Raw genomic sequence first — 18,261 nt, 5'->3', positions numbered from 1 at the left:
CGAGATAGTTGAGAATGCGAATGCCCACCTCCCTTAATGGGGCAAGGGCAGCCTCTGTGACCTTCGTATAGACGCGAGGAGACAGGGACAGGCCGAAAGGGAGGACTTTGTACTGATACGCCTGACTCTCAGACGCAAACCGCAGGAAGGGTCTGTGTCAAGGAAACATCGAGATGTGGAAGTACGCATCCTTCAGGTCTACCACTGCGAACCAATCTTGATGCCGGACGCTCGCCAGAATGCGTTTTTGCGTCAGCATCTTGAACGGGAGTCTGTGTAAAGCCTAGTTCAGTACTCACAGGTCCAAGATTGGCCGCAACCCACCGCCTTTTTTCTGTACGATGAATTAGGGGCTGTAAAACCCCTTCTTCATCTCGGCTGGAGGGACAGGTTCTATCGCGCCCTTTTCGTCCTTCACCAAGGTGAAGTGGACACTGCTGAACCTGGGCGGACACCCGGCGAAGTGAATCGCGTAGCCGAGTCGGACAGTCTGGACCAGCCCTCACAACGGATTGGAAAGCGCAAGCCATGCGTCCAAGTTCCGCGCAAGTGGGACCAAAGGGACAACGTCATCGGACATACCGGCAGGTGGGGCCTCGCGGCGGGGCGGAGCTCGAGGTGCCACACCACGTCGTGGCCGTGCTGAGTCTAAGGAAATCGAAGCACTTACCTGGCTCCTTGTGACCACCCCTGGAACAGCTTGGGACGGGGAGGAAGAGGCCTGTCCTCGTGACCCGTGGAGACTGTCACATCGGGGGCGGATTTGTGCCACAGCTGGGTGCTCAGGGGCTGGAGACCGCAGCTGGGGCACCAAACCTGCCAAATAGAGTGGTGGATGGTGGTTGTGATGACGGCCGTGCACACCGGATACGTGACCCAAGGAACAAGGAAACCGCTCTTGCTGAGCTCTTGAGTACTGCAGCCACTTGGGCATGCAGCGCAATTAAATGCAAAAGGTAACAAAAAGATGGAGAGATCTGCTTACCAGCTCCAGAGCAGCGGGTTTTGTTGTCCCTGGGTTGCCCGTCTCAAGGGCGCTTTGAAGCCTTTCACAGGTTCTGGGCGGCTGCGAGATTGTGGCATCTGCTTCCTGCGGTGGGCTCCATGCCGGGGCCGGGCTGAAGGGGTGGGCTGCGGCAGAGCCGGTGCAGTCACCGCAGGGGGACGCCCTTGATGGGGTGCAGGATCTTGAGCCATGCCGGGGCAGGATATGCCGGCTAGCATCCGTCTACTGCTCCACCATCGAGAACTACGGTGTCGCCAAATAGACCTGCCTGGGAAATGGGGGCAGCAAGGAACCGTGTCTTGTCGGCCTCGCCCATCTCGACCAGGTTGAGCCAAAGGTGGCGCTCCTGGACCACTAGTGTGGCCATCGTCCGCCCGAGAGACTGCGCCGTGACCTTCGTCGCTCGGAGAGCGAGGTCAGTCGCTTAGCACAGTTCCTGCATCAATCCCGGGGTGGAACTACCCTCGTGCAGTTCCTTTAGCGCCTTGGCGGACTTGCAGGAGAGCCATGGCGTGCAGGGCAGAGGCGGCTTGTCCAGCGGCACCGTAGGCCTTGGCCGTCAGAGACGACATAAACCTACAGGCCTTGGATGGGGGCTTTGGGCACCCGCGCCAGGTGGCAGTGCTCTGTGGGCGTAGGTGCACCGCGAGCGCCTTTATCCACCGGGGGATTGCCGAATAGCCCTTGGCCGTCCCACCATCGAGGGTAATGAGGGTGGGGAAGCTGAAAAGATCGGGACCGGGCAGTAAAAAGTGCCTCCCCTGACTTTGTCAGCTCTTTATGCACTTCCAGGAAGAAAGGAATGGGGGTGGGGCGTGGCGTGGCTTTGAGCGGTGCCGCGAGCCCAGGAACCAATCACCGAGCCGCGAGGGTTCAGGGAAGAGCAGAGGGTTCCACTCTAGCTGACGCTCGCGGCTACCCGGGAAAGCATGTCGTCATCTCCGCGTCAGCCTGTGACTGGGCAATCGTCCCCGAAAGGAGGAGCCCAGCTGAGGCTTCCTACTGGACGAGCCCACTCTCTGATGCTGCGCTCGAGAGCTCATCACTTTCGCGGGCTCCGAATAAGAGGTCAAACTCGCCGTGAAACGAGCCGGCGGACTCATCCGGAAGCCCGATCGGGGCAGACGAGCGTGCTGGGGAATGGGAGGTCCGCGGGGGGATACCCAGCGGAGGCGGTCCCATTGGGGTCCCCAAATCACCCCCAGTGCTAGCCGCGCTGTCCTCATACCCGTGGGTAAAAGGACTGAGGCGGGGAGCCTCTGGGGTGGCTTGCTTTCTTACGAAGGCGATCCGCGACCGCAACGTTGCCATGGACATATCTTCGCAATGAGAACATGACCATCCACGAACGCTGTCTCCGCGTGAGCAGTGCCCAGACACGAACGACAGTGATCGTGACCGTCAGAAGGTGAGAGATAACAAGCGCAACCAGGAATAACACACAATCGGAAAAGCATCTTTAGAAAGACGCATCTTTAAAAACACGTTCCGTGTGTGCCGCTCTTTTAGAAAAATATACTCTTTTAGAGAAATATACCCTTTTATTTCTGCCAAAGCGCCCAGGGGCATTCTCTGCAGTGCACCAGTGCAGAGGGGGGAGAAGCCGCTGAAATGCGGCATCAGATCCAGCAGAGGTGAATGAACAGTAGTATTCAGCTCAGTGAGCATAACCGTTTGGCTCCGAAGAGAAAATCTGAATGAGTGGTTGCATACCAGCTCCTTTTATACCCGTATGTCTGGGGGAGTGGCATGCAAATACCACTCACCAATTTTCATTGGCCTTTTATCAAAGACCAGAGGTGTCTCGGGCTCCCAAGAGTGACCCCTGGTGTCACTACATCGACACAACATCGAGTGAGTGACAGATAGGGGACACATCAACATACATTCAATACTTGACCACTAGACAATGCAAACATGAGGGCTTGAATACAAGACATGGGAGAACATAAACCAATGAACAAACAGAACTGATAACAAGCTAATTAAACAATAAACCAATGAAAATATGACACATGAAAACGGAGGGAAAACATGAAATCACATGACAAGGGAACAGGAACTACATTTTCAAAATAAAACACATGAATCAACAAAATACACGACATATCCTGCCCACTAATGGGCGACTCCCGACGCCCCAACACATAAACAAAACACGTAAAACATGACATAAATTCAAAGTTCTGTAGGGAGCTGGGGGGGGGGTGTCTTGAGGCGTGGGGTGTGTGACCAGGGCAGAGTTCATGGGGGTGGAGCCATGAGAGGCTCAAGGGTAGGAGCCATGGAAGGCAGAGCTGTGAGAGGCTCGAGGGGTTGAGCCATGAAACTTGGTGCCTAGAGAGTGGAGCCATAGGGAAATATGTCCCCGGTGGAGCTGACAGATTGGAGGGACGAGGCGCAGCCAGGGGATCGGAGAGTCAAAGCAGAGCCAGGTGACCGACAGACCAAGAAAGAGACGGAGGGACGAGGGACCCCGGCAAAGCCGACAGACTGAAGGACCGCAGTGGAGCCGAGGGAACGATGAGCTGAGGCAATGTTGAGGGACCGACAGGCCAAGGTGAAGTCCAGGGCTCGGAGGGTCCAGGCAGGGTCGGAGGGCCGAAAGTTCCCCATGCCTGCTCAGGAGAACTAAGGCTGGGTATAAGGGTGGGAACTATCTCCAGGTCCAACTGCTCAGGTGTGGCTGTGACATGATACGGAGCAGGCTGAGGCGTTGCTGTGACATGGCATGCAGCAGGCTGAGGCGTTGCTGTGACATGGCATGCAGCAGGCTGAGGCGTTGCTGTGACGTGGCATGGAGCAGGCTGAGGCATTGCTGTGAAGTGGCATGGAGCAGGATGAGGCGTTGCTGTGACATGGCATGGAGCAGGCTGAGGCATTGCTGTGACATGGCATGGAGCAGGCTGAGGCATTGCTGTGACGTGGCATGGAGCAGGCTGAGGCGTTGCTGTGACGTGGCATGGAGCAGGCTGAAGATTCAGGGCAAAAGATGGCGCTAGCTCAGCGACCATGACTAGGAACTCTGGCTCGGCGGTGGCCATGTCGTGGAACTATGGCTCAGCGGCGGCCATGTCATGGAACTATGGCTCTGTGGCGTCCATGTCGTGGAACTCTGGCTCGGCGGCGGCCATGTCGTGGAACTCTGGCTCGGCGGCGGCCATGTCGTGGAACTCTGGCTTGGCGGCCATGTCGTGGAACTCTGGCTTGGTGGCCATGTCGTGGAACTCTGGCTCGGCATCCGCCTCCCCCACGTGAATGTGAAACCAATGATCTGTAGGGCGAGGTCGATATATTGAGCCAGGTTGAGGGAACTGTGACGCCAGGCATCAAAAAAGAAATGGACTCATTCAGTCCAAATCTAAAACAGTCTTTGAGGGCAACCTCATTAAAGTCCACCTGGCAGGCTAGACCGCAGAAGTCCTCAACATCATCAGGGATGATTCCCCTGACGTAGGCGCAGAAGTAAAACTGCTGGGTTCATGGTTCGTCAAGTATTCTGTAACGATGCTGGCACTGGCAATGATGAAGATGAAGATGATGATGAAGATGAGAACCCAAGTGCAGTTTATTTACAAGTGCAGTAATCCAAACGTGATGACTAAACAAAACAAACATAAACGACTTGACTAGACTTGACTTAACATGGCTTGACTTGACTAAACTTGACTTGACTACGTAGCACAAAACACATCCACATACATTCAGTACTTGACCACTAGACAATGCAAACATGAGGGCTTAAATACAAGACATGGGAGAACATAAACCAATGAACAAACAGAACTGATAACAAGCTAATTAAACAATAAACCAATGAAAACATGACACATGAACATGGAGGGAAAACATGAAATCACATGACAAGGGAACAGGAACTAAACTTTTCAAAATAAAAGACATGAATCAACAAAATACACATGACATTAGTGCTGTTTTCGATACAATAGATCATGAGTTTCTCTTAGATAGGCTTGAGAATTATGTAGCCATTTGTGGACAGGCATTAACATGGTTTGGGCCACCACCACTTTGTCTGTGTAAATGATGAATTGTCGGATCAAGCTAAAGTTAAGTATGGAGTGCCACAGGTATCAGTTTTAGGGCCTCTACTTTTCTCTTTATATATGCTTCCCCTGGGAGAAATTATCAGGAAACTTGGCATTATTTGTAACTGTCACGCCGAGGATACCCAACTTTATATTTCCACAAAACCCAACAAAATTACCCAATTTTCCAAGTTAGCAGAGTATATCAATGATATCAAAGACTGAATGGCTAGAATTTTCCTTCTACTCAATTCTGACAAAACAGGTATTAATTATTGGACCAAAAACCTCTAAACATAAGATGCTAAAATTTAATTTGACTTTCGATGGATGTACTGTTACGTCATCTTCTACAGCAAAGAACTTGGGTGTTATATTTGATAGTAATCTGTCCTTTGACAATCACATTTCCGGGGGCCTGGGAAGCTCAGCGAGTATTGACGCTGACTACCACCCCTGGAGTTGCAAGTTCAAATCCAGGGCATGCTGAGTGACTCCAGCCAGGTCTCCTAAGCAACCAAATTGGCCCAGTTGCTAGGGAGGGTAGAGTCACATGGGGTAACCTCGTGATCGCTATAATGTGTGGTTCTCGCTTTTGGTGGGGCACGTGGTGAGTTGTGCATGGATGCTGCGGAGAATAGCGTGGGCCTCGCACATGCGCTACGTCTCCGTGGTGATGCGCTCAACAAGCCACGTGATAAGATGCGTGGATTGATGGTCTCAGATGCGGAGGCAACATAGATTTGTCCTCTGCCCACCCAGATTGAGGCGAGTCACTACACCACCATGAGGACTTAGAGTGCATTGGGAATTGGGCATTCCAAAATGGGGAAGAAAAAAAAAATCACATTTCCATTGTTTGTAGAACAATATTCTTCCACCTCAGAAATATTGCGAAATAACATCTCATGCTCTCTGTGTCTGATACCGAAAAACAAATTAATGCGTTCATGACCTCAAGACTAGATAATTGTAATGCAGTACTGGGAGGATGTTCTGCAGGTTCAATAAATAAACTTAAATTGGTTCAAAATGCAGCAGATAAAGTGCTGAATAAAACCAAGAAATATGATCATATCTGTCCCATTTTATCGTCACTTTATTGACTACCTGTTAAGTTTTGTATTCATTTTAAAATACTATTAATTACTTACAAAGCTATGATTTATTTTGCATCTCAGCACTTAAGCAATCTTCTATCACGCTATTATCCAACATGTTCACTATGATTGGAAAATTCCAGCCTGTTAATAATACATAGAATAACCAATCCACAAAAAGTGGTAAATCTTGGCTCCTAAACTATAGAAAAGCCAGTGTATGGGACTCAGACACACTATCTCAGTTTAAGTCTAGACTGAAGACTCATCTCTTCAGCCAGGCATACAACTAAATTTATCCCTCAACTCATAGTTATAATGCATAGGAATCAGAAACCTTTCTCATATTTATAACTCTGTTATGAAGTGAGTCATGAGGCTCCAAACAATCCTACCCCACTTTCAGATGGTTAAAAGAGATTACTGTGGTGAAGATGCTACCCTCTCTGTTGAGTGGAACACTCTCATGAAGTCCTTGTAACACTGGGTGGCTCGCCATCTTCAATCTGGAAGAATTCTGATGTAACAAAAAAACCTGGCCTGCATAAGAGACAGGCGAAGATAAGAAAAATTAATTCCATCTTAATGGTTCTCATTTATGTCTCTTGTGTACAGTAAGCATTGAGTAAATGTATTAAACCTGTAAGCTCTCAAAAATAAAATAAATCATTAACATGCACTTATTGCATATTTCACTCATTAATAAAAGGAAATATATTCCAAATGCATTCACAAACAATGCAAGATATTGTTCAGTCCAGCTAACAGAGCATCCAGTTAATGCCATAAGTAATCACCTTAATAATCAACACAGTGACAAACTGGCACAAATAAATCAATCGTACAATTTACACACGTTCAGTTGAATTCAATGAGCATGGTCATTAAAGTGTTAACATGGTTAAAACTCAATTAAGCTCACAGATTCTTCAAAACACTCTATCTGATCTGAATTTCTCAGAGGTTTCTGGTGCTGGTATCAACAATTAAAATCTCTAATATCAAATTTCACAATTGATTTAAAGGAATATTCTGGGTTCAAAACAAGTTAGGTCAAATGCATGTCAATCGACTGCATTTGTGGCATATTTATTACCACACAAATTTATTTTCACTTTTCCCTTCTTTAAAAAAAGTTTTGGGTTACAGTGTGGCACTTACAATGGAAGTGAATCGGGGCCAACTTTTTTAATGTTAAAATACTCATACTTTTTCAAAGGTATAGCCACAAGATATAGGCCTAAACAATATGTAATAGGATATGCATGTAAACATGATTTAAGTGTGGTAAAATCACTTTCTAATCTTTTCTGTGTAAAGTTATAGCCAATTTTACAACTTCGTTGCCATGACGATGTAATGTCAACAAACCGTATCACCCTAAAATGACAATTTAAGCAACGTTACAGCTCAAATAATACATGAGTTTTAACAGAACAATTAATATAAGAGCTTTTTATAAACTTATGAGCTTCACATTTCCACCTTTAAACCCTAAAAAAATTGGCCACATTCACTTCCATTGTAAGTGCCTCACTGTAACCTCAATTGTTTTGCTTTTTTTAAAAAAAAAGAAGGGACGAGTCTAAAGTAATTTCTGTGGTAATCAACATTATGCCAAAACTGTTGTAGATTGAGCTTATCTTGTATTGAACTCTGAATATTTCTTCAAGTGTTAGAACTGTTAATTTTCATGTCATTCTTGCAGATTGCGATTCTTCGCTCTCTCTCTGCGGCTGCTCAACAAGCAACTCGCTCACCTCAATTAGCACCTTTTACACCTATGTTGCTAGGCAGACTAAGAGCAATTAGGTTGATTTATGATAATTGATTGGAGAAGAAATTAAAACACCAAAGTCACATACTGTATCTTCATAGGGGTTACAAAACCATGACTTGTATTACACATAGATAACTTATGTTAAGAATCTTATGGATATGGATATTTCCATATATCATTTTTCTCACATTTTGTTATGTTGCAGCCTTATGCTAAAATGCTTAAAAAAATAAAATAAAATAAAATAAAATAAAATTCACATCAATCTACACTCCATATCCCATAATGACAAAGCAAAAACCAGATTTTTCATAACTTTTCAAATTTATGAAAACAAATAAAATAAAATAAAAAAAAAAGAAATATCACATTGACTTATTTAGACCCTTTGCTATGACCCTTGAAATTTAGTTCAGGTGCATCCCATTTCTCTGAATCATCTTTGAGATGTTTCTACACTTTGATTGGAGTCCACCTGTGGCAAATTCCATTGACATGATTTGGAAAGGCACACAACTGTCTACATAAGGTCTCACAGCTGAAAATGCATATCAGAGCAAAAACGAAGCTATGCGGTCAAAGGAACTGTCTGCAGAGCTCAGAGACAGGATTGTGTCGAGGCACAGATCTGGGGAAGGCTAAAAAAAAAATTGGCTGCATTGAAGGTTCCCAAGAGCACAGTTGCCTCCATAATTCTTAAATTGAAGAAGTTTGGAACAACCAGAACTCTTCCTAGAGCTGGCCACCCAGTCAAACTGACCAATCAGGGGAGAAGGACCTTGGTAAGAGAGGTGGCCAAGAACCTGATGGTCACTCTGGTTGAGCTCCACAGATCATGTGTGGAGATAAGAGAAACTTGCAGAAGGACAACCATCACTCCACCGATCTGGACTTTATGGGATATCAGTGCAAGACACATGAAAGCCCGCTTGAAATCTGCAAAAAAGCACCTAAATGACTCTTAGACTGTGAGAAACAAGATTCTCTGGTCTGATGAAATGAACATTGAACTGTTTGGCCTGAATTTCAAGCATCATGTCTGGAGGTAACCAGGCACTGCTCATCACCTGCACAATACCATCCCAACGGTGAAGCATGGTGGTGGTAGCATCATGTTTTTCAGTGGCAGGGACTGAGGACTGGTCAGGGTTGAAGGAAAGCTGAACACAGCAAAATACAGAGATAACCTTCATGAAAACCTGGTCCAGAGCGCTCAGGACCTCAGACTGAGCCGAAGGTTCACTAACGTCCAGTCCAGCTCACTGCAGCACAAATGTCCTGGACTGCAATGCCTTTAAACAGTGCCCAGAGTGTGGCCATGCATCTTGTGGAATGAGCTCTCAAGCCCTTTGAAGACTGCAGGCCGGTGCTATTATAACATAATAGACCATTTCAAGACGGTTGAAGAAAGTGACGGTTTAAGGAAGTGACATCTTTTTGTTCCTTGAACACTTTCTGCTAGTTGTCGAACTCAGACTGCATTCCAAATGGGATAAATCACCCTCTGAAGGGCACTTTAAAGGGAGAACAATCATGATAGTCATGCTGTCAGATCACTTCAAACAAAAATTTCAATACAAATTACTTAAAAAGTGAGTCCTGAATGACCCTTATCTTTTAGCCTTTCAAAGCTCTGTGGATGGTAAAGTCTTTGAAGGGAATAGGGCATAGGGATGATCACTTCTGTATGGAACACACCCTCATTCAAAAGAACAGAGGGAGGGGCTTCATTCATAGTGACTTTAACACGATTAGCTTTTCTAACGTTAATACAATTGTCATAAAATATCATTATTAAAATGTGGACTATGTTGTTCGGTGACTGGTGCTCCTTGGATACCTGGAACTAATGGAAATTCAAGTGCTTAGATCTCCGAAAAACAAAGACAAATGGACACATGAACCACTTAAGTGAAGTGAGACTGCTGGATACGCGCATTATTTACAACTGTAGCACATATCTTATCTCTGGGTCGAGTGTTAGCATTTTGAATCTGTATTTTCTGAGGTGTTTGTTGAGGTTCTGCAAATCCAGAATGGGGTGGAGACCTCCCCCTTTCTTGGGCATGATGAAATACCGGGAGTAAAACGTTCTCCTCCACCGGTACCATCTGTATTGCTCTTTTGATCAAGCTAAAAGAGGCTATTTCTTCCCCTAAAATCAGAGCTGATTCCCCTTCCACTGATGATATTAACACACTATGGAAATTTGGTGGTTTCACAGTGAATTGCAGCTGATAACCTCTTACTACTGTGGACAGTATCCAGGGGTGGACTGTGCATGTGTGCCAACTCTCTGCCCGAACAGCAAGCTGGCCGCCTGAGCTCTTGCTCACTGATGCCACGGCGGCACCCTCCAGTGGCGGAGCTGGGAATTGCAGATCTGATAGTGATATTTTTCATTTGTTTTCTTTTGTGTTTATTTTGATCATTTTCTGTGCTCTCGGCCCATTGCCTGGATGCACAGGAAACACATTTACAGGTGCATCTCAATAAATTAGAATTTCGTGGAAAAGTTCATTTATTTCAGTAATTCAACTCAAATTGTGAAACTCGTGTATTAAATAAATTCAATGCACACAGACTGAAGTAGTTTAAGTCTTTGGTTCTTTTAATTGTGATGATTTTGGCTCACATTTAACAAAAACCCACCAATTCACTATCTCAAAAAATTAGAATACATCATAAGACCAATAAAAAAAACATTTTTAGTGAATTGTTGGCCTTCTGGAAAGTATGTTCATTTACTGTATATGTACTCAATACTTGGTAGGGGCTCCTTTTGCTTTAATTACTGCCTCAATTCGGCATGGCATGGAGGTGATCAGTTTGAGGCACTGCTGAGGTGGTATGGAAGCCCAGGTTTTTTGACAGTGGCCTTCAGCTCATCTGCATTTTTTGGTCTCTTGTTTCTCATTTTCCTCTTGACAATACCCCATAGACTCTCTATGGGGTTCAGGTCTGGTGAGTTTGCTGGCCATTCAAGCACACCAACACCATGGTCATTTAACCAACTTTTGGTGCTTTTGGCAGTGTGGGCAGGTGCCAAATCCTGCTGGAAAATGAAATCAGCATCTTTAAAAAGCTGGTCAGCAGAAGGAAGCCTGAAGTGCTCCAAAGTTTCTTGGTAAATGGGTGCAGTGACTTTGGTTTTCAAAAAACACAATGGACCAACACCAGCAGATGACATTGCACCCCAAATCATCACAGACTGTGGAAACTTAACCCTGGACTTCAAGCAACTTGGGCTATGAGCTTCTCCACCCTTCCTCCAGACTCTAGGACCTTGGTTTCCAAATGAAATACAAAACTGCTCTCATCTGAAAAGAGGACTTTGGAACACTGGGCAACAGTCCAGTTCTTCTTCTCCTTAGCCCAGGTAAGACGCCTCTGAAGTTGTCTGTGGTTCAGGAGTGGCTTAACAAGAGGAATACGACAACTGTAGCCAAATTCCTTGACATGTCTGTGTGTGGTGGCTCTTGATGCCTTGACCCCAGCCTCAGTCCATTCCTTGTGAAGTTCACCCAAATTCTTGAATCGATTTTGCTTGACAATCCTCATAAGGCTGTGGTTCTCTCGGTTGGTTGTGCATCTTTTTCTTCCACACTTTTTCCTTCCACTCAACTTTCTGTTAACATGCTTGGGTACAGCACTCTGTGAACAGCCAGCTTCTTTGGCAATGAATGTTTGTGGCTTACCCTTCTTGTGAAGGGTGTCAATGATTGTCTTCTGGACAACTGTCAGATCAGCAGTCTTCCCCATGATTGTGTAGCCTAGTGAACCAAACTGAGAGACCATTTTGAAGGCTCAGGAAACCTTTGCAGGTGTTTTGAGTTGATTAGCTGATTGGCATGTCACCATATTCTAATTTTTTGAGATAGTGAATTGGTGGGTTTTTGTTAAATGTGAGCCAAAATCATCACAATTAAAAGAACCAAAGACTTAAACTACTTCAGTCTGTGTGCATTGAATTTATTTTCACAATTAAAAATAAATTCAAGTTTCACAATTTGAGTTGAATTACTGAAATAAATGAACTTTTCCACAACATTCTAATTTATTGAGATGCACCTGTATTTTTACATTCAACATACTTGTGCTTGTGAACTCTCTGCCCCTCAGACTGAACACCATTGGGGGGGGGGGGGTATAACACTGAACAGTCTTTTCTCAAATAGAGTGACTGCTCCTTCCCCCTTCTCTACTTTTTTGGGGGGAGAATAGGTCACTCACTTCCTGTGGAGGGGAGGTGTACAGAGATCCCTGGGTGCTGTTCATTGTCCCCTCTTTCCCACCTAAGATGCCGCTAGGTCCCCTGCCTCTTCTTTTCTCTCTGGTGATTGGCAGGGCGATGTTTAGTGGCTGCTGCCGCGAATGACGGCTTCTTTGCATTAGCTGGTCTCGGCTGCATGTTTACGGCTGGTGCCTGGTGCAAAAACCTACCTGTCCCCCTTTTTGAGGGGCTGCAAAACTTGCGCGAGCCAGTTGAAATGGGTGTGCAATGACCTTGCGGAGGAGGCATATCTCAAATGCTTCTTGCTGCCTCATGGCCATGACTTGATGCCCCAAATAAAGCCTTAGGCTCCACTGGAGCATCAAAGAAGTCAAGTTTTTCTTTGTCAGAGAGATTTGACAGTCCCAGCCATAATGCCCTCTCTCCTACTACCAACAGGCCCATGCTGCGGCCGTAGCTCTGAACTGTCCCTCAGGAGGTGCATATATTCAAATCCACTATAATGCAGATTTCTTCCCACACTGCTGGATTTGGGGTCCAATTGTCAATCTGTTTCTTCCATCAGTTCGACTTTGTGAGCCTTCAGGAGGGATGTGGCATTCAAAGCCTTCACTGAAAGAGCTGAGGACTTGTAAATTTTTGGAAAAAAAGATGTTTCCCTGGTAAAGAATCTCTTGTGAAGGAAAAAGCCGCCCGGTAGGTTGAATGGAGGTGGTTTGCCACCTACAATTCCACCAGAGGAGGCTATTTCCTGCCTATTTCCTGCATATTATGTATGTCAAGGCATGAGAAACCCTTTAGAGGCACCTTTAAAAAAGTTTATCTCAAAACCTTTTCATCTACGTCATGCACACCAGAACGGCTGGAATGAGCTGTTTAATGGGAGTGAGACGCGACAGCAGGCTCTTCCCATCATACAAATCCTTTTCCGTGCCCTGTTCCACCTGTTGAAATGGTCAGTCAGTAGACAGCTTGGCCACTGCCCAATGGCACATCTCGATCAGATCGAGATCCACAGGTTTCAGGGAAGAGGAGCCCCCGCTCTGCCCCCTCGGCGGCCTGGACGGTTAAGGTGGAAGTATCGCATCCTTCCTCATCATCCTCAAGAAGCGGACCACTCATATAATCATCATCCTCCTCTTCTTCTCATCTCTCCTAGATGGAGACATCAATAAGAGGGGGGAGGTTTGGTGAGGCATCCTCCTTAATGTGCCCCCAACTCCTGAACTCAAGTTTTTCAGGGTTCATTCTCCACTGGGATTGGGGAAATACACGGGTCTTCTTTTCCCACAGCCAAAACTCACACTTGCCTTTCAAGAACCCTTATCGGGAACTTAGCACAGTGCGAGCAAGGCAAGGCTGCCTGTGGATGTTTTACCCCCAGACAGGTGATGCACAGGGGGTGCGAGTCCTTGGCCAAAATCATGGTCCCGCAAGCACACATGTGAGAAGGTTCCTTCCCTTTTGCTCCACCTGGCTTCACAGTGGCCATGGTCCAGTGAGTATCTTACCAATTCAATGAGATGTGTTAGTGTGAGGCAGAAAAATCACTGCTTCTCTCTTATCATAATTAAATACTTTAAGTAACACCTTGATAGTGCAGTAATCACACCAACTATGACAGTTGATAATATGATGAGAGACGATTACCCACCGTAACGTGCTGGTAAATTCTCTGAACAGTTTTCTCAAAATATCACTGCACTTGGCGACATACATCGACAGCTCATCCTTGAAAACAGTTAAATGGCAATAATCTAAAAACTCTGAAGGATATCTTCCAAACAAATCTTCACAAGGAAGAGAATGAGAAAGGCAGGTGACAGCGGCTTACAGTATATCAGGAAGGCTGGGCTTTCTGGTCACTGCTGTGACATGCTGTGAGATGTGGTGTTAAATTGCTTCCATGGTTTCACGGATGAGAGTGTTTTCCCATAGTGAGATACCGAATTAATGTTAGAAAGAGAACTTCAAATAACCAATTGTTCTCCAGTGCTTGACAGCCCACAGAATTTATCTTTAGCAATTCACACAAAATCACTTGGTAAAAACGTTCACACAAATAAGTAAGCAGCCATACTTTCTTTCCTTGCCATAGTGAATGGAAGATTGCCTTTCGCAACACTTGAGGACCCTGAGTGTTTTTTTTTTTTGTTGTTGTTTTTTTTTTTTTGGCATTGGCATTGGCATTGGCATACAATGAAATAATACAGAAAGGTAGAGTTGCTACTCAGAAGTAGCAAGCAAAGGGCATTAAAGAGAAAATGTTATTTTTTGTCCTTTTTCCTGTGGACAGCCTGTCCTGTTGCTGCCATTCAAAGATGGATTCTACCTATTCTTGCTCAAGATCAGTGGCATGTCTAGCACTAATGTTCCAATAGGAGACCCAGTATACCAGTGCTTCAAGCACATAAAAGAGTTTGTCTGGTGTTACGTAAGTTCAGATGTCGAAACAATGCCAAAGGCTCTCCCATATTGAAAACATTTGTTCCTGTCTTCACCTAGCCCATTAGTGATTTGTTTCAAGAAACCATCTTTGACGGCTTTTGATGTGTTCGACATCCATGCAAATTATTTGAACATACTACATTCATGGCAAGCTTTCTGAATTGGATAGTCTCTTTTTTTTATTTATTTTTTTTTTTTATCTAGGTACATCTGAGCCCTCCCACAATCCACCAGGCTAATTGCTCCATTCCTGGAAAGATGATAATACTTTTAATAATAATGAGTAAGGCCTGATCTGTACCCATTATGAAGCTGCATCTTCATTAGGAAATATCACAGGCATCATATGGGTGGAGGAGATAAAAAATTATGCTACATTCATATATGGTTCTATTTTATGCCATTAGATCTGAACCGTGGTCTGTGATGCAAGAATCTGAACCTTTGTACGGTCACATTGGGTATTGGCAACACCACTGTGATGTGGCCCCAGTGGATACAATGTGATCGAAAGGGATTTCTTTGCCATCAGCCACTCTGCTTTCAGCCTTAATTTACTCTGTAGAGATTCACTGTGCCTTTTGAAAGAAATTAATAAATCACCAACAGATTGGCTTTTGCAATAAAACAGCTGTGGTCTGGTCACCCCCCAAGGACCTAAGGAACCAGTGATATGAAATACAACCTCCCTCTTTGGGTCCACTTTGGGCTGCTAATGAAAACTATAATAGAAACTAACGATATAGCCTTGGAAATGGTCACTGGTTCAAGCTGAATGATCTCACTGCTATTTGTATCAGTTTGCAAAGATTGTACCTGGATATAATTAATGGCCTTTGTAGCATTGTGTACTCAGTGCCGTCTGGAGGGTTTTGGTTAATTTGTCCTGACTGCATGTGGAAGCAGAACAAGAGAGCAGGTCCCATAGGTATTGTTAACTACTGTCTATCATTTGGGTTTGCCTAAACACAAGGTGGTTAGATGGCCAAAAGAGACTTAAATAAGTGGAGAGTCCACTTGTTGTTATCAAATTCCCACTTGCATTTCATAAAAGAAGTGTTTGCATTTGAATCTTCAAACAAGACTATCATTGGAATTGATCTCCTCTCCAGCCATTATTCTTAGTTATCTCAGTTATTGTGGCTTATTTATGCTCATGTTTTGGTTTTCTTAGCCTGCACCAATGTGCAGATGGATTTAATCAACATGTCTTATTGCCACTGGGAACATTAATGATGCAAATAGCACATATTTAGCCATATCTAATGGGGTCTTCATGTTTTCAGCCAGTAATACGGACTTATTTAAGGCTTTTGTTGCCCGAATTAATTGCATACTTTGTTTTGTGTACTGCAATTCGCTTCTATGGAAGGGTGCGATAGAGCCTGTCCCTCCGGCCGAGATGAAGAAAAGGTTTTACAGCCCCTACTTCATCGTACTGAAGAAAGGCGGTGGGTTGCGGCCAATCTTGGACCTGCGAGTACTGAACCGGGCTTTGCACACACTCCCGTTCAAGATGCTGATGCAAAAACGCATTCTAGCGAGCGTCCAGCATCAAGATTGGTTCGCGGCAGTAGACCTGAAGGATGCGTACTTCCACGTCTCGGTTTTACCTCGACACAGACCCTTCCTGCGGTTTGCTTTCGAGGGCCGGTCGTACCAGTACAAGGTCCTCCCCTTCGGCCTGTCCTTGTCCCCTCGCGTCTTCACGAAGTTCGCAGAGGCAGCCCTTGCCCCGCTAAGGGAAGTGGGCGTCCGCATCCTCAACTATCTCGACAACTGGCTAATCCTAGCTCACTCTCGGGATGTGTTGTGTGCACACAGGGACCTGGTGCACACGCACCTCAGCCAGCTGGGGCTTCGGGTCAACTGGGAAAAGAGCAAGCTCTCCCCAGTTCAGAGCATCTCTTTTCTCGGCTTGGAGTTGGACTCAGTCTCGATATCGGCGCGCCTCACGAACGAGCGTGCACAGTCAGTGCTGAACTGTCTGAAGGCGTTCAGACGGAGGACAGTGGTTCCACTGAAACTTTTTCAGAGGCTCCTGGAGCATATGGCATCCTCAGCGGTGGCCACACCGCTTGGGTTGATGCATATGAGACTGCTTCAGCACTGGCTTCAGATTCGAGTCCCGAGATGGGCATGGCGCCGCTTGTAACAAGGACAAACATTCAAGGGTATGTAAACTTTTGATCAGGGCCATTTGGGTGATTTCTGTTATCATTATGATTTAAAAAGGAGCCAGACAACTATGTGATAATAAATGGCTTCATATGATCACTATCCTTAAATAAAAATATATATATTTTTTTTTTTGCATGATCAGTCATATTTTCAAAATCAATGCCAAAATTTCACAATTTCTGCCAAGGTATGCAAACTTTTGAGCACAGCTGTATATATAATATTGGACTATTTCTGGTTGTCAAACATTAGAGGAACATAGTTAAGGATTAATCATATCTGTGGTTATGGCTACTCTTATGACTACTTGGACAACTGTGTTAACTTGAGGGGAAACTGACTTTATCCATGCAGTGAATCAACTGCTACCAAGTCATTTTAATGTAATTGTAAAAATAGACAAGACAAGTGAAGTAGTTCTGAGTTCTAGGGCACAAATCATTTGTTTGCATGTGCTACTTCGCTCGATATTTTGTTATTTAATAAATGAAATCCATTGATTCAAGTGTGGCTTCCTGTAAGAGCAAATACTTTTTTGTGGGCCACAGTATGAATCTCACACAATGCAATGTTCCATCATTGTGCAATTTAATATAAAGTATGTACAATTTAATAAAAATGTAAATTAATATCTTAATAAGGGGATAAAAACATGCAAGGCTCCCATTTTCCAGTAGTATAAAGCTTAATATATATAACATTTATTTATAATATTTATTATACTATCTGAATATTCTCATACTGTACCTTCTTGCACATACCTGTACATAAGGACTCCCTATATACATTTTGTGTCTGCTCTTTTCTACATTTGCATAATTCTGTCATCATAAGTCTAGTGGTACTGAAGCTCCTGGAACCGATGAAAAATTCTGTGGCACTTTATTTTACATCGTCCGTGTTTCAAAAATTACATGTTATTATTACTAATTACTATAGTAATAACAATAACAATATGTAAGTAAAAGCAGCTCTACAAAATAATTACACACAAATACATAGTTGATTAACTTGATTAGTCAGTAACTACCTATGTAAATTAACACTGTAAAATGAAGTGTGACCACAAATTCTTTGTGTGTGTGTGTGTGTGTGTGTGTGTTGGCCTTAAGAACTGATCCTAATAGTTTAAAATGATTATGAGGCCACCTACACCCTGAGTAATGTGTGGTTCAATGTTTCCACATGTTGCAATTCCAACAATCAGCCTTTGCTCCATGAGAATACAGCAGAGGAACACCAATTCATTTTATGGCAGGTCCCACTTAACTTCTAGTGGACTCGATAATTGCCTCTTTGGCCTACGCACCCCTTCAAGCAGTGACAGTTGGGGAATTTGAGGCCAAAACCTATGCAGAGAGAAAATTGTATTTAGCATATGATTTTTTTTCCCTGTTCAATATTCCCAGGCCTTTGAAAGCATATTTAGAACAGAGTGGGTAAGTGCTTAATCATGGGGAGCT

This window comes from Myxocyprinus asiaticus, chromosome 13 (assembly GCF_019703515.2).
Source record: "Myxocyprinus asiaticus isolate MX2 ecotype Aquarium Trade chromosome 13, UBuf_Myxa_2, whole genome shotgun sequence".
In the NCBI taxonomy this organism is placed as follows: Eukaryota; Metazoa; Chordata; class Actinopteri; order Cypriniformes; family Catostomidae; genus Myxocyprinus; species Myxocyprinus asiaticus.
The sequence above is the reverse complement of the archived record's forward strand: the minus strand, read 5'-3'. Positions refer to the sequence as shown.